Source organism: Pseudophryne corroboree, chromosome 2 (genome assembly GCF_028390025.1).
Source record: "Pseudophryne corroboree isolate aPseCor3 chromosome 2, aPseCor3.hap2, whole genome shotgun sequence".
Classification (NCBI taxonomy): domain Eukaryota; kingdom Metazoa; phylum Chordata; class Amphibia; order Anura; family Myobatrachidae; genus Pseudophryne; species Pseudophryne corroboree.
Window position 1 is genome coordinate 716,940,606 of NC_086445.1, and position 18,752 is coordinate 716,959,357.

An 18,752-nucleotide genomic window follows, 5' to 3' on the forward strand; every position below is an offset into this window, starting at 1 on the left:
AAAACTTTTTCATCACATTTTTCTATTTCTTTATTGTTTTTAATATTTTGCTTTGTATGACCTTATACCCAGGTCATAATAATACCACATGTGGGATTACGAATAAAAGAATACATTCCACGTGGGTATTGGTATTTCAATTTTGAAACATGTACTAAGTAATACATAGTTAAATTAAAATTAAATTCTTTATTTAAAATTTATACAACATATGTGAAAGGGATAGAGTGCACCCTCATAAACTAATTACTGTCACAAGTCTTTTCAATGTACAGAGACGTCAGAAAAAGTGTCCTCAGTGTCCTACAAAATGCAGTTGTACCCACTGTCCACTTAAACACGGACATGTGGACAAGTGGAGCAGGGCAGACTAAGGACTATATGACTGTGACAGCCCACTGGGTAGATGTATGGCCTCCCACAGCAACAACAGCTGCGGCACCAGTGGCAGCATCTCACAAATGCCAACTCGTTCCTAGGCAGGCTACGCTATGTATCACCGCTTTCCATAAGAGGCACACAGCTGACAACCTCTTACGGAAACTGAGGGACATCATTGCACAATGGCTTACCCCAATTAGACTCTCCTGGGGATTTGTGATATCGGACAACTCCACCAATATTATGTGTGCATTACATCTGGGCAAATTCCAGCACTTCCCATGTTTTGCACATACAATTCACTTGGTGGTGCAGAATTTCTTTAAAAATGACAGGGGCGTGCAGGAGATGCTGTCGGTGGCCCGAAAAAATGCGGGCCACTTTTGGCATTCAGCCACCGCGTGCTGAAGACTGGAGCCCCATAAAACACACCTGAACCTTGCCTGCCATTATCTGTAGCAAGAAGAGGTAACGAGGTGGAATTCAACACACTATGTACTTCAGAGGATGGAGGAGCAGCAAAAGGCCATTCAAGCCTATAAATCCACCTATGATATAGGCAAAGGAGGGGGAATGCACCTGACTCAAGCACAATGGAGAATGATTTCTGTCTTGTGCAAGGTTCTCCAACCCTTTGAACTTGCCACACATGAAGTCAGTTCAGACACTGCCAGCTTGAGTCTGGTCATTCCCCTCATTAGGCTTTTGCAGAAGCAGCTGGAGAAATTAAAGGAGGAGCTAAAACGGAGCGATTCCGCAAAGTATGTGGGACTTGTGGATGGAGCTCTTCATTTGCTTTGCCAGGATTCAAGGGTGGTCATTCTGTTGAAATCAGAGCACTACATTTTGGCCACTGTGCTCGATCCTAGGTTTAAAGCCTACGTTGTATCTATCTTTCCGGCAGACACAAGTCTGCAGAGGTTCAAAGACCTGCTGGTGAGAAAATGGTAAAAAGGGGACTGTCTGCTGTAATGTGTAAAAGGGTATCTACCTGGTGTAGTGGCGCTACTGTGCAGCGTAATTTGAATGGAGACTACTGTGCACGTAGTATGAATTGGTATTATTTTGTGACCACGCCCCTTCCCAATGAAACCACACCCCTATATATTTTCCGCACACCTACGGCGCACACTGCCCCTATCTTATATGGGGGGGGGGGGGGGGCGCCAATGCCGTTTCTTGCACACAGCATTAAAATGCCTAGATACAGCAGTGCCGCCAGGAAAAAGAGGCAATTTGGATGCCCTTGCACAAACTGGCTTTATTTTACCTAAGTTGCCCCCCCCCCCCCCTCCAGTGTGTAATCTGAAAGAGTGTTTAGTGCAGCCCGTAACCTTGTCAGCGATCGGCATAGGAGGTTTGAGTTATTATTATGGGATATTACTATATATTTATATTGTAATGTGGGATACTAGAGTGTACTGAAAAGGGACTATGCTGTGTGGCCACACCCCTAGTGTAAAGTAGCCACTCTCCCTAGTGTCATGTGGTCATGCCCCCTCATGACATATGACCATGCCCATTTTTTGGCACACTCTGTACCACTAAGAAAATATGTCTACTTGCACGACCGTGTATATGTCCAGGCGGGGTGCTCTGTCTGCTCTACCTGAAAGGGGTGATGTGTGCATCCATCCAGGGGCTCCGCCCCAGTGTAAAATTAAAATAATAAAATCTAAAAACAAAAAGCCTATATATATAATTATAATAAAAATATTTTTTTGTTTGTGCTGTACCTCAGTGTACTATACAATTTTTATTTTATTCTCATAAGTAAAGTGAAACATAAGTACAGTCGGTCAGACTGCAGTATATTATTATTTCGTACTCATACACATATTGGGCGACACTGTTGGTGTAGATCTACCGCAGTGTTTGATTACTATTTCTGACGCACACACATTTTGTGTGATGCTGCTGGTGTGGGTGGTTCCACAGTAGTATATTTTACTTCCTACTCATACACGTATTGTGTGAGACTGTTGGTGAAGATCAACCGCAGTGTTCGATTACTATTTCTGACTCATACACATATTGTGTGACAATGTTGGCAAAATTAAACTGCAGTGTTTAATTGCTATTTCATACTCATACACATATTTTGTGACACTTTTGGTGAAATTAAACTGCAGTGTTTTATTATTATTTTGTACTCATACAGATTTTTTTGACACTGTTGGTGAAAACAAACTGCAGTGTTTTATTACTATTTCTGACTTAAGGTAGTACTAAAGGTAGTACATTTTTTGTACAAAGTGTGGTGTGTGATGTACAATTGAGAGAAGAGCAGGAAGCACATACTAGTGGTGCAGGTGCTGCCACCAGTCATGATGATACAAGTCCGTCAGCGTCATATACTAAGGCAGATGCCCAGGGGCATAGAGGGCTCAAGTCAGGGCAAGTAAAATCATTTAATTTTACAGTGGTAAAGAAAAAACATCAAAAGGAAAGTTAGCTGCAGAGGCATTAAGACAAATTGTGCATTCAGAATCAGAACCATCAGACATTCTTGAGGAACGTTTAGGGGTGTCCACGTCAGCTATGTTTGAGTCTGAAATTGTCTGACAACTGTCCTCATTGAGAATCCTCTTTCACCTCCTTCCACCATTTCTGAAACATCTGCACATGTGGGGAGCAGTAGAAGTAAGGCTGGTGTTGATGATGAGGACATAATAGAAATTGAGGATTCATGCGTGGAAGTGGAACAAGATGAGGGAGATATGTGTGTACTACTACTATCTGACACTGAGGATGATGTTGATGATGTTGTTTGTGTAAGTCAGCCACTGGTGGCTGCAGTTGTTGACCATGATAAAAAAGAAAGCCATGGCGATGCCTGGGCATAAGACCAAAAAAGCCACCTCTTGGGTGTGGGATTATTTTTACCCCAATTCTGACAATGTTTGTGAAAGCATCTGCTCCATTTGTGAGGCCAAAGTTAGTAGATATAGGAATGTTAGCCATCTAGGCACCTCTTCCATGTTACGTCATTTGCGGCGAAGACATTACATTTATTGTACAAGATTATAATGTAGTTATCACCCTCATCATCAACATAGTCAGAGTCATTACTTATCGGAGGCAGTCCTTCTAAAAATTTGTTTTGTGGGGGCCCAAACAAACCAATCATTTCAGCCACAACTGACAGTCCCTGTCACTGAAATGATTGGTTTGTTAAACTGTGCATGTCCTGTTTAATATATACAACATAAGGGTGGGTGGGAGGGCCAAGGATAATTCCATCTTGCACCTCTTTTCTTTGCATTATGTGCTGTTTGGAGCATTGCTGGCTGTGACAACAAACATTTGTATAGTTTATTAAAATGCCACCCTGTCTGTCACTGCAGTGCCATTCTGTTTCCTGGATGTGCCATATTGGAAGTTTAAGGCCACATGTTTGTGCCGTCTATTGTTGCCACTTAGCTTAGTCATCCAGCTACCTCGGTGCAACCTTTTGGCCTAAACTGGATGAAAACAATATTGTGAGCTGTGAGGTGGTCAAAATTAACTGGAAGTGAGTGTAAATTAACGTGATCCAAATTCTGTGATTTCAGCTGTTTTAATGATTTTATTAAAAAAATTACAGATTAAAAACAAATATAGATCCAAAACTTGCAAATGAGGTTTTGGCAAAACAAATACAGATCCAAAACACGAAGGAGATACAGATCCAATACAAGAACCCAAAACCTGAGATTTGGGCCAGCGCACATCCTTATTTGTCTTTTCTGTCTTCTTTGTGTTATTTATTATTTGTTTAGATGAAGTGGGAGAGAAGCAGCAGAGAGGACCCACATGCCCATCCATGTGTTTTACAAGTCAAACATGCTTGCCAATTGGTAGCCCATTATTTTGGTGGGTAGGCCCTCGTTTTGTGGTCCGTTGGAAAACTGATACTCGGCAAATCTGAGGTGTATATATTATGTGAAATAATTTACAGTTTGTCCGATGTTCTGATTTTGGTCTAACTTTGGTCATTTTGTCAGTTTTCTGTAGGTTATGCCTTTAGTAATGGTTTGTAAAACCATTGGAAACGTGTCCAAAAACCCAAAACTGGCAGTTAGATTTACCCCTAGGACTCTAATCTCTGGTGGTTAGTGTACATTAGTCCGTAACTAGGTGTGTGCCAAGTGTGCTCGGCTCACAGCGCATAGGCACTGTGGGCAGAGAATCTCCACATCACACCCAGCCACACGCTTCGCCGCTGCCTGCATCCCCCATGACCCAGCCAGCACACTGCCGCGGTCATCAGTATGTCTGCTGCTGCCCGATAACCTGCATTTGCAGGGCTGTAACTGGCCTGCCTCATAGGTAGCCAGGTAGCTTCCCGTCCCTCGTTCCCCTTCTGTGTCTGCAGCTTTTTTGGCGTGAGGAGGCTGGTGGAAGGCAGCTGCTTCAGGAGCAAACGCAAGTATAAACACATGCACACACTCTAGTTATAGCACTGCATCAAATCTTCAATACCTGTGGCTATTTTACAGCAGACAACTAACTCTGGTGGTAAACAGAACTCATCAGAATGCATCTCATCACCTTGATATGTACCAGGGCCGATTTAGGATATTATGGAGTCAGAACAAATGAAACAGGCAGGGCTCTGCCACTGATCCAATGGACTCAGAGGTGTAGCATGGAGCCCTGATAAAAGTGCATGCTATAATGCCACCCCACACACAGTACTACAGTAGCATGCACCAAATGCTCCTCTGCTCCCATTCAACCCCCCCCCCCCCCCCATATCTCACCACATTCCATTAGACCTCCCACATTCCACTTGCATGTCCATCAGAACTCCTCACCTGCAATCAGACATTCCCACCATACTAGTTGCCGGAGACACAAAAAAACTTTTGGGGGCATATTCATCACAATCTGCATTTTTAATGCAGAAGTGATAAATTTTACCTAAATTCGCAATGTTAAAATAAATATTTTCATGCAAATTTACCAAAAAGCTCTTGTTGGTAGGTGGGCTCTCATAATGGGGGTAATTCCAAGTTGATCGCAGCAGGACATTTTTTAGCAGTTGGGCAAAACCATGTGCACTGCAGGGGAGGCAGATATAACATGTGCAGAGAGAGTTAGATTTGGGTGTGGTGAGTTCAATCTGAAATCTAATTTGCAGTGTAAAAATAAAGCAGCCAGTATTTACCCTGCACAGAAATAAAATAACCCACCCAAATCTAACTCTCTCTGCACATGTTATATCTGCCTCCCCTGCAGTACACATGGTTTTGCCCAACTGCTAACAATAGCCTGTCATGGCAAAGAGCTGGAAGTAGAGGAAAGCTTATGCTATCATTCTGGTTCCTGGTTCAGACTGAGACTGCGCACTGAGCAGCCGACACATGCATCTATGGGGAGCTACTTTGCGGTCGGAAATGCAGGGGCGTGGCAGATATCATCAATAAATAAAATGACATAAAACTCTGAGGGATATTTTTTTTTTTTTTTTTACCTTGTGTACATATGTGTTATCTTTTAGGGTGAGGGGGAAGACTCACCACTCCTATAACATATCACTGATATCTATGACCCCTGGTGAACCCCGTTTTCTTGTAAGATAGACGACTCATGTGGAGGCACCATCAAGAAAGGAAATATCCTGAAAAACCTGGATGTCACATATCACAGAAGATAAATACAGATTAGCCAGTACACATAGGCGTGCAACGGTAAAACGCCTCCCAACTCCCTGAAAATCAGTACCAATGTCCTTATCACAGGCCGGAGGGAGAGTTCCAGAAAATCAGGACTGCTCCTCCAAAATCAGAGGTGACACATTAAATTTGGGACAGTTTGAAGGTCGGGGTAGATTTCTGTTTAGAAGGAGACCAGCAAGATAGCAACACGAGAACTCATGAGTCTAAATGAAAGTATTTGCAGCTTTTTATTTTGTAAGATGCTGCAAGTGCTTTATGGTTAATGTTTTTTACATGCAAGTAGCAGATATATAAATAGGAATTTAATTAAAAGATAAGTAAAAGTAGATTAGTAGTTTAAATTGATCAAAGAATATTTTGACTGTTACAATATTTGATTTAAACTGTTCTCGGAGACAGGACAAGGGTCAGGGATTTTGTGGAATACAGTAATTAAGATTCTGGTTAATGTTTCATGTACAGCAGAATGTTGCTAGAACAATAGAGCATAGTACATAAAATGTAATTTTATGTAGGGTTGCACATTTTGAGTCCTATTATCATGAAGCAGAGAAAGTGGGGCGAAATGGACGATTACATTTGTAATATAATCATTAACAATATCTATGCATACTTACCTCCAGGATTGTCCATAGGCATGTTTTATCTTCTTCTTTCTGGGACAGCTCCATGATGCATAGCTGTCCTGGAGATGACTTTCGGTTTCTTGACCTAAGGGATTGAAACATGCATGCTAGGCCACAGGCACGCACAAGTGACCAGTGAATTGTTGCAGAAAGATGGCTAGTGGACACAAGATAGTTGTGTTTCCCAATGTTTGATGCATGCAAGCACAACGCAGCCTCATGGAATCCTAAACGAAATCTGTTTATGATACAAACTCTGACCCAGTTGGTATTTACTTACAAAACCTTCATACCAGAGGATAATTACACATTAATGGGTCAATTCTTTCCCTAATACAGTAATTGATAAAACTAAAACATGGTAACTGATGCATGGGAGCTAAACAATTACACACATATTCAAAGCTTGATATCCATGCGTACATTACAAACAAGGACACACAAACAAGCAATTACACACATTGATCTGGGTAGACTCAATGGGGGTGAAGAAAATTCCTAACACATTTACTAGATCCAGGTTGAGAATGCCGATATTGATTACCTTATTAAACACTCTAAGAGGTTAAGAGACTTTGTACGCTATTGGCGTATGGAATACCGTAAGGGTACGCTAACAGCGTTGTGGACACTCGAGACCACGAGGAGATCACGAGCGGCGCAGACGCTCACAGGATGACAATCAGTAAACCTTGTATGTAACACACTGATACGATATTCTTATGCTGTAAACCTTGTACTAGAACCCTGTAGTGATATAACGCTGTTTAACCTTTTTAATACTAAAACAGTTTGAGCGATTGAGACGCTCCTATTACCCCTTGCAATATAATAAACACACAATTACCGTGCTAAGGATCCAACACCTTTTACTAACAAGAGTATTAAGTTATTTTGAAAAGAGAAACAGTTCACAAGTCATACGCTACAAACTAACATATAATTCTAACAGAGTATCTAGGCAGTAATATACACAATAGAGAACGATCGCATTACAAATACATAGACTAAGTGTGAATGGCTAACAATATACGAGTAACAAAGTGGCAACAGAGAAACATACCATACGGGGAACACTCGCAGGCGCAACCGGAATCCAGTCCTCCAATTATCAGCGATAACTGTTGAAGAGAGAGTACTGGCCGGTCTGGGGACGGTGACCCTTATATACACTGCACACAATACAGTACAATGGTCCCTATATTCTTATTGTTCATTGGACACAGGAATTCGTCTTCGCATTATAGCAAAAGGTCATAGGTTGATTCATACAGGTGGGCTGTGACTATTTCCAACTGCTCAGGTGGGTGGGAAACTAGGTTTCCCGCCGCATGGATAATAGAGTGCAAATAATAGTAAAAGTCCATAAACTTCTTATGTCCATAACTATTCGCACGAGCGATTTATCCGCTTCAAACCAACACCGGAATATTGCTAATTAAATACTCTTCCGATGGATACTAAACACCACTGCGTAACCCCTTGTCAGATTGTGTTTGGGCTGTGTCCCCGGAGGGGGCGCTAGTGGGTCAGTGGAGGTAGATGGGAGAAAACGAGGAGGCTGGATAACGTTCCTGCGCATGAGCGCAATGGTATTTTATTTGGCAGATGATATAACACAGAATGGTAGCAGAAACAATAATAACAGATGAATAAAGTCAATCACTCAGTATGATAACTGAAAGTCTATGGCAATGGATGACAGATGACTTGAGAAAATAATATCCGGTAATATATAAACAGAAGAACAAGTGTTTGTGAAATGGTTCTGGTTTGGAAACCAGTGCAGGTTTTAAAACAGGAAACTTAGGCAGCAAGGTGTAGAATGGCAAACCTGAGCAGAGGCAGGAGTCTGACTTCACAGTGCAGGTGATGAGGCACTGGCAGCAGCAAGCTGTATCACAGGTGGAGGAATGAAACACACCTGGAGTCAGTCTTCAACTGCAGGCTGAAGCACACAAGGTGGTGATGAGTGTGAAGCCTTATTTGCAGGTTGCAGGTATTGCTGGGCCTTGAAGTTCCACGGAGCTGTGCAGAGTAACCAGGAGTACAAGTTCTTAAGCAGAGAACCAGGAACACAGGAGGAACAGGAACAGATCCTTTCACATGGGTCGCTGGAGAGACACAAAGTCCAGGATGCCTGCAGACTGATCCTGCAGTCTCTTATGTACCCCATGGTGCACAGGGATTGGATGAGTGAAGGAAAGTGGGTGCGGCCAAGCACCGGATTGGCCGCAGTATACTGGCTGTTTACAGACTGTCATGGCGGCGCCCACGCTGCGGCCTAGCAGGTACGCGGCGCGCTACATGCCCGCTGTCTCAGGAGTGTTCCCAGGCCCTTGATGATGTCCCATGGCAGGGGCATAGGTGACAGGTGACCGCAGGGAGCCAGGACGGAGTCCGCAGCGGCGGACGGATGTCAGCCTGGTAAGTCGATTCCTGACAGTACCCCCTCCTTTAGGGGTGGACACCGAACACCCACGTGGCTTGGAGGGATGAGTGCTGTGGAAGACACGGACCAACCTAGGAGCATGGACATCGGACGAATTCACCCAACTTCTCTCCTCTGGGCCATAACCGGACCAATCGACCAGGTACTGGAGACGTCCATACCGACAACGGGAGTCCAGAATTTTGTTGATCTCGAATTCCACGCCCCGCTGAGTTCGAACCTTGGGACCTACTGGAAGAGTATTCTGAAAGCGGTTTAGGACTAGAGGTCTGAGGAGAGAAATATGAAAAGCGTTAGGTATACGAAGGGAAGATGGTAACTTTAATTTATAGGCCACTGGGTTGATGACTCTTTCGACAGGGTAAGGACCAATGAAGCGTGGTGCAAACTTCATGGATGGGACCCTGAGACGGAGGTTACGGGTTGATAGCCAAACCTTGTCCCCAGGTTTCAAATGGGGAACCGCACGTCTCTTGCGGTCGGCAAAGACCTTGTACCGACTGGAGGCCTTTTTGAGGGAAACGTGAATTTTTCTCCAAATAGATGAAAACTGAGTCAGAGCAGTAGTGGCAGCAGGAACATCCATATGAGGGAGCTCTTGGAAATCAGGTACACGGGGATGTTGCCCATATACTGCAAAGAATGGTGTCGTTTCAGTGGCAGTATGGTATCGAAAGTTGTGGGCAAACTCGGCCCATGGGAGCAGATCGAACCAGTCATCCTGGGAAGATGAAACATATAATCTTAAAAAAGTCTCAAGTTCTTGATTGACCCTCTCTGTCTGCCCATTCGTCTGAGGATGGTATGAAGATGAAAACTTCAGTTTGACCTGCATGGCAGAACAGAGGGCCCTCCAAAACCTCGCTACAAACTGTACCCCCCGGTCAGATATTATTTCAGAGGGTAAACCATGTAAGCGGAAAATCTCCCGTAGGAAGATTTGGGCAAGTTTTGGGGCAGAAGGGAGACCCTGGAGAGGAACAAAATGAGCCATCTTGGTGAATCTGTCCACTACAACCCAAATGGTATTATGTCCTTGAGAAGGAGGAAGGTCGGTGATAAAATCCATGGACAGGTGTGACCAGGGACGACTAGGGATAGACAGTGGTTGTAACTGACCTGCTGGAGACTGACGAGGAGTCTTGTGCTGCACACATTTAGGACAGGATGCCACGAAATCCTGGATGTCCATTTTCATCTTTGGCCACCAATAGGTAGCAGAAAGGAACTTGTAGGTCTTCAGGACCCCAGGATGACCAGTAAACTTGGATTGATGGGCCCAAGATAGCAACTTGGGACGGAGATCTGGGGAAACAAAAGTCTTACCAGGAGGAGGAGCTGGGGAGACTTGAGATGCAGCGAAAACCACGGGACTCAGGATGGAATGTGGCACTGAGTCAGATGTTCCTTCTTCAGATTCCATGGATCGGGATAACGCGTCGGCTTTCACATTCTGCGAACCTGGGCGGAAATGAAGCTTGAAATTAAAACGTGAGAAAAACATAGCCCACCTGGACTGGCGAGGGTTAAGGCACTGAGCTGCCTTTAAATATAGCAGGTTTTTATGATCCGTGTAGATATTAAACGGATGTTTGGCCCCTTCTAGGAGATATCTCCATTCCTCGAGAGCCAGCTTGATCGCCAGTAGTTCTTGATCTCCCACGGAGTAGTTAGCTTCTGCAGGAAGAAACTTTCGAGAATAAAATCCACAAGGGTGGACTTTCCCATCGGATCCCTTCTGGGAGAGAACAGCTCCAACCCCAACTGTAGAGGCATCTACCTCCAACTCGAATGGTCTGTTGACATCTGGCTGAGACAGCACTGGAGCAGACATAAAGGCTAGCTTGATCTTCTGGAAGGCTGCCAAGGCTTCTTCTGACCAGTTGGAATGGTCTGCCCCTTTCCGAGTTAGGTTGGTAATAGGAGCGATGAGAGTGGAGAATCCTCAAATAAATTTTCTATAGTAGTTGGCGAAACCCAGGAATCGCTGGATAGACTTGAGAGAGTTTGGAATGGACCAATTGGCAATAGCTTCCAATTTTGTCGGGTCCATCTGAAGATCCGATCCGGAAATTATATAACCCAGGAAGGGTATAGAGGGAACTTCAAAGGTGCATTTAGATAGTTTCCCGTAGAGCCGGTTCTCACGAAGACGTCGGAGAACTTCACAAACTTGTAGACGATGAGATGGAAGGTCTTGGGAGAAGATAAGGATATCATCTAAGTAAACAACGAGGTACTTATACAGGACATCACGAAAGATTTCGTTCACAAAGTGTTGAAACACTGCTGGAGCATTACTCAACCCAAATGGCATTACCAGGTATTCATAATGGCCATCTCGAGTGTTGAAAGCTGTCTTCCACTCGTCACCACTCCGGATTCTGACGAGATTATAGGCACCGCGGAGATCTAACTTGGTGAAGATGCGGGCTCCTTTAACTCTGTCAAATAATTCGGTAATGAGTGGTAATGGATAACTATTCTTGATAGTAATGTCATTGAGACCCCGATAGTCAATGCATGGACGCAGTCCTCCATCCTTCTTTTTAACAAAGAAGAAACCTGCACCAGCAGGAGATGATGACGGACGGATGAATCCCTTCTGAAGATTCTCTCTGATGTAATTACTCATCGCCTCAGTTTCAGGAACAGACAACGGGTAGGTGCGCCCCCTAGGTGGCTTCTTGCCAGGAAGGAGATCGATGGGACAATCCCATTCCCTATGGGGCGGCAGGATATCAGCAGCCTTTTCACAGAAGACGTCTGAGAAGTCTTGATAAGCTGCTGGGAGACTTGACTGTGTCTTTACTTCGGTAGACTTAATGGGACACACTTGGGCTAAGCAGGATTGATGACAATGTGAACCCCATGAGGTAAGCTGCAACGTTGACCAGTCAAACTGTGGATTATGTAGCTGGAGCCAGGGCATGCCCAAGACAATCTCCTGGGTGGCTTGAGGGATGACCAGGAACTTGATCAGTTCAGAATGGAGAAATCCAACTCCCAGAACCACTGGAACAGTTTGATGAGAAATGTTCCCCTTGGAGATTCGACTACCATCCACAGCAGTAATGTAAACTGGACAAGAAAGTTCACAGGTAGATAGGCAAAATTTATTTACCGCAGCTTGGGTGATAAAGTTTCCTGCAGCACCGCAGTCCACTAATGCTGACGCAGACTGGAGCCCAACTGGAGTCTCTAGCATCACTGGAAGGATGAGGTCTTGTTGAGAAGGAGCTTGACTGAAAGATCCTAACTTGACTCCTCCCTTACAAGTCAGGATCTGGCGTTTCCCGAACGCACCGTGCAGGAGTTAATCTGATGGCCCGCAGCAGCACAGTATAGGCAGAGTCTCTCACGTATTCTTCTTGCCCGCTCTTCAGGAGTTAGGCGGGACCTATTTATCTGCATAGGCTCGTCAGAAGAGGGAGACTGGAACTGTACAGAAGGTATGAACCTTGATCTGCGTGGCTCACTCCGAGCGCGTTCATTATTGCGTTCGCGGATGCGAGAGTCCAACTTAATGCACAGGGAGATCAAATCAGACAGTTGAACAGGAATGTCACGGGTCGCCAGTTCATCCTTGATCCGATCCGAGAGTCCGTGCCAGAAAGCTGCTACCAGAGCTTGGTTGTTCCACTGAACCTCTGCAGCCAACGTCTGGAACTGGATGACATATTGTCCCATGCTTCGGGTACCTTGACGAAGTTGGATCAGGTCTGCCGAAGCTGATGTCGCACGACCAGGCTCGTCAAAGATCCGTCTGAAGGTTGACACGAAGTCTGTGTAGTTGTTAATCAGAGGGTCAGCACGTTCCCACAGAGGAGACACCCAACTCAGAGCAGATCCAGAGAGTAAGGAGACGATGTAGGCAACCTTGGATCTTGGCGTGGGGAAATTATGTGGCAATAACTCAAACTGTATTTCACATTGATTGAGAAACCCGCGACATAACTTAGGACTGCCATCATACTTGCTCGGCACGGGCAGATGCAGACGTGACACTGGAGCTGATGCAGCCGGCATAGAAGAACTCACAGCACTGGCAGGTGCTGGAGTAACAGAAACAGTAGGAGAGAGTACACTAGGCAGGGATTGCTGTAGTGTATCTAATCGGGAGGACATCCCTTGCAGGAATTGAAGCATCTGCTGCTGCGCAACCTCTTGACCATCCAGACGGGAGACCAGATTTTGCAAGGCCTCTGACCCCACACTCCGTCCACCATCCGAGTCCATAGATCCTGGACTTACTGTCAGATTGTGTTTGGGCTGTGTCCCCGGAGGGGGCGCTAGTGGGTCAGTGGAGGTAGATGGGAGAAAACGAGGAGGCTGGATAACGTTCCTGCGCATGAGCGCAATGGTATTTTATTTGGCAGATGATATAACACAGAATGGTAGCAGAAACAATAATAACAGATGAATAAAGTCAATCACTCAGTATGATAACTGAAAGTCTATGGCAATGGATGACAGATGACTTGAGAAAATAATATCCGGTAATATATAAACAGAAGAACAAGTGTTTGTGAAATGGTTCTGGTTTGGAAACCAGTGCAGGTTTTAAAACAGGAAACTTAGGCAGCAAGGTGTAGAATGGCAAACCTGAGCAGAGGCAGGAGTCTGACTTCACAGTGCAGGTGATGAGGCACTGGCAGCAGCAAGCTGTATCACAGGTGGAGGAATGAAACACACCTGGAGTCAGTCTTCAACTGCAGGCTGAAGCACACAAGGTGGTGATGAGTGTGAAGCCTTATTTGCAGGTTGCAGGTATTGCTGGGCCTTGAAGTTCCACGGAGCTGTGCAGAGTAACCAGGAGTACAAGTTCTTAAGCAGAGAACCAGGAACACAGGAGGAACAGGAACAGATCCTTTCACATGGGTCGCTGGAGAGACACAAAGTCCAGGATGCCTGCAGACTGATCCTGCAGTCTCTTATGTACCCCATGGTGCACAGGGATTGGATGAGTGAAGGAAAGTGGGTGCGGCCAAGCACCGGATTGGCCGCAGTATACTGGCTGTTTACAGACTGTCATGGCGGCGCCCACGCTGCGGCCTAGCAGGGACGCGGCGCGCTACATGCCCGCTGTCTCAGGAGTGTTCCCAGGCCCTTGATGATGTCCCATGGCAGGGGCATAGGTGACAGGTGACCGCAGGGAGCCAGGACGGAGTCCGCAGCGGCGGACGGATGTCAGCCTGGTAAGTCGATTCCTGACACCCCTGTCTGACCCTTCGTATCAAACAAAGAGGGATCTCTTTGTCTATGAACATGCTACATTAACTAAACTTTCAGATTCTATCAAAGGGACCATAATCTACAAAATACATTATATGGTAAAAATATGTAACGATTGAGTCGCCCGCTAGACGCGCATAAACTCTACCGTAAATGCGCATACCGTGCGCCTGCGGGTGCACGCAACAGCGAGTATGCACACGCAAGGGAGAGCGTACGCATGCGCAGCGGGGACACGAATGAGGTGCAAATATGGCAACGTGTGGAGTGATATTTTTCTGACTTTGACAGTCCACCCTTTGGCAGTCAACAATAACTGCCACTTCCTAAAACATTTCAAAAAGAGAAAAATATATGTCATGTGTAAATACATTTCCATGGTTGGGTAGGGGAGGAGAGAAGAAGGTGTGAAAAGGGTATGACCTAGTGAGATAGCAGAAGCATGTGTGTATGAGTCCATGTTTGGAGGGTCATGTATCATCGTGCCATACGTGTTTTAGATCAAGCTTCGAGGTATTGCGAAGTATACATTTGAATTTCTTCTTATCCCGTGGTACGGGTCTGTGGATGGGCTGTCAAACTTTACCGAGCTCTTTTCGGCTTTTAGTTGCAACAAAATGGGGGAGCACATTTTAGTTGATGATACATGAATGGGGGGGAATATGTGAGTGCTGATATCTGTGCCTGTATTCCCTATCGACTATGTGTGTCATTACCTGAAGGTTGTAGAGGTGAAGATAAGAAACAATTATGGTAAATGCAGTGGTATTCTATGTGAGGTTAATAAACATTTGTCGATTGAAGTCTTGTCTGGTGTCTTGTCTCGATGTACATGTTGTCTGTAGTCTCCTTTGGGCTTTTGCTATTAGCGGTATGCAAAAAGCTTTGTCAATGTCCATAGACTTACAAAAAAAATGTTGGGCTAGCGTAAGTTAAAATTTCTAGGGAAACTGGGGGTCTATGGCATAGTCCATCGGTTGTCTGTGTACAAGGTTGTCAAACTTCTTCTTTAGTCCATCTGTTGTCTGTATACAAGGTCGTCAAATTCTTCTTCCAAGCGGGTCTTTTTATCTTGGAGAAAAACAAAGGAGAAACGGGTGAAAGAAACGGACCGTAGAATCACATTTTCATCACATCATTGTCTCTATCGTTGGGTCATAAATCAAATCCATTGGAATTACAATTTCCTCACTCCTTAGACTCATTACCCTGGTACTACGTTTACACTTCGTTAAAGCTTGACCGCATCTAAATATCAAGCCAATCGTTATGACAACACCCAGGATACATAGAAGAAACTTCCCTACATCCATTATAACTCCTTGAGCCCATTCTCCTAAACCAGAGAACCAATTTCGCGGGTTCAACCATGACACCCAACCGGTCAGCTCATTACCCACAGCAGCAAGGGTGAGATTGTGTCTCCTGCGGAATTCCCACTTTAATTGGAGAATGTCGTCCATCTTTTGGTCTATGACCTCGACCGGGTCCTCGGTGCTATTCGTAATATAAGTGCAGCATTTCACGCCGTACTGCGTTGCCAGTGTGACACAATATCCACCTGTCACTGCCGTGAGATAATTAAGAACCATCCTATGCTGAACCAGTTCTGTTTTATAAGCTTGGAGCTCCCTTCCAGTATACCTAAAAGTGTCGTCATACATTTCAGTGATATTGTCTAATAAATTTGCAAGCGCAGATATATATCTATAATTCAACACTCCTCTAGCGGTGCGAGTGAAATCTAACGCGAGTAGAACCTGAATCCCGGTGGATTCATGGATCAGATCAGAGGCCGGATGCTCTGTCCTTTCTGTCAGTTGCCTTTTAACTACGTGCTCGTAATGAGTGTAAGGAGCTTGGGCACCACGGTGAATATCTTTCATTTTGGTATGCGATACAGTCATTACCTCAGGCAGTACCTTTCCAATATAACACAATCCTTCAGAGTTTGGGGCAAGCCACTTATACGCCTTTCTCCCGCATATGAAATATGCATCATCGGGGAGACCATATGGGACTGAGTAGGACATAACCATATTACACATCTTCCATGTGAAATCTCCTAACCCTAATTCTCCCATCTGTCTAGTACACGTATCTGTTTGTATGATATGTGCACAGTATCCTGGTGATACCTCTCCGACTCTCATGATCCTATTTCCTAGGGTATACCTATATCGGAAAGATTTTTCCCTACCGGCTATGTGGCGTATAAGCTCTGTATCTGTAGGCATTCTATCTGCTCTATATGAAAAGGTCATGGTTTGGTTACTCCATGACACTTCCCAATTTCCCGGCTTTCGGGGATTGGAAATGTTAAAACATATTAGGGATCTATCCACATGATATTGGTGGAGCTTCAAACTAGGAGGACTGGAGATATTAAACCTCCTGTCCACCGGTCTCCCACCCTTTAGCTCAAGTACCTCCCCTACCGTTAAAGGGAATGGTACTAATCCTGATTTGCTATGGCCTTGAGGTACTTGAGAGCATACCCAACAATCTGTCTGATTTAACACATTACCCACTAAGGAGTGATAGTCACTCAATGGATGCCGGTCCATGTGGATATTAAAACTGGACTGACATTTCTTGATGCACCCATCCTCAACTACATTGTCACAGAGTCTACAGATACAGTTTTCTTCAGCTAACAATCCTTCACAATTTCTTCTATTGTCAATGCTATCGGATCGTTTTCTGATACTCGCCTTTACTTGTTGGTTAAGTTGCTCTTGGAAAACTACGCCTCCATCTTTGTCATCAGAACCCATTCCAGAACCTCTCTCGACCTCCATGGTACTCTCGCCGGAACAGACTGCTCTGGTCAACATCATGGTCAACAGGAAAATCCGGATCACAGTCTCTTGGGGCAAGTCCATCTTATAGGAGGAAACGGAGAAGAATGAGAAGGGGGAAAAAATAATTTGAGGGAGATGGGATGGGAAGTGGGGAAAACAATAAAAGGGAGAAAGAAATCTGGCTCAACAAGCTTCAGGTCTTATTATCCTCTACGCTCAGGTGTTGTCTCAATCTTCCCCGAACAGACACTCTAGTGATACCACCTCTACCGTCTGTTCTTTGTCACGGGACCTCTCTGGATCTGCAACCTTTTTACAGTGAGACGTATGGACCCAAGTCTCTCTCTCGGCAACCTTCAAAGCAGTTGTGCTGGTCAATAAGACTTGGTACGGTCCTTCCCATCTGTCAATAAGGCAACCTGAGCGTAGAAAATTCCGTATCATTACATAATCCCCAGGTTCAATGTCATGACAATTACTATCTGGCAAATCTGGAATCACCAACTTCAAATTATCATTTTGATTCCTTAGCTGTTTACTCATGTTAACCAGGTATTTTACAGTCACTTCATTGTTACACTTCAAATCATCCTGAGGGTTAATCATAACATGCGGTTGTCGACCAAACAAGATTTCAAAGGGGGACAGATTAAGAGGGGACCTGGGAGTGGTTCTGATGCTGTATAGTACAATGGGTAAAGCTTCTGGCCATGTCAATCCCGTTTCTGCCATAACTTTGCTCAGTTTATTTTTAATAGTGCTGTTCACTCTTTCCACCTTCGCACTCGCCTGGGGGCGGTATGGAGAGTGCAGCTTACTATCAATTCCCATCAACTTACACATTCCTTGAAAGACATCACCTGTAAAATGGGTACCCCTATCACTTTCAATTATTCTAGGGATACCGTATCTACACACAAATTCCTGCACAATTTTCTTAGCAGTAAACATAGCGGTATTTGTGGCCGCAGGAAATGCTTCGACCCAATTTGAGAATACATCTATGCAAACAAGTACATATTTCAAATTTCGACAAGGGGGTAATTGTATAAAGTCAATCTGTATTACCTGAAAAGGGCCGCCTGTAGGTGGGATATGAGATGGTTCTGTTGGTATTGCCTTTCCGATATTCTTCCTCAAGCAGGTAAGGCATGACATTGCTCTCTTACCTGCATGGGATGAAAATCCTGGGGCGCACCAATATGCTCTTACCAACTTACACATTCCTTCCTTGCCCAGATGAGTCAGCCCGTGTGCTGCCTCAGCTAAACATGGAAGATATGCTCTGGGGGCCACTGGTTTACCCTGTCCATCTGTCCAGAGTCCTGAGGACTCCTGGCCATATCCTTTTGCCTTCCAGACTGCCTTTTCCTGTGTGGAACACAAATTTTGCATTTCACACAACTTCTGTGTGTTGATGGTATTAAATACCATCAATTGTGTGGTGTCTGTCTGTCTGGGGGTACCAGCTGCTAACTTAGCAGCTTCGTCTGCTCGGCTGTTACCAAGTGATACTGGGTCCTGGCTATATGTGTGTGCTTTACACTTGATAACAGCCACTCTGTCGGGTTCCTGTATCGCTGTTAGAAGC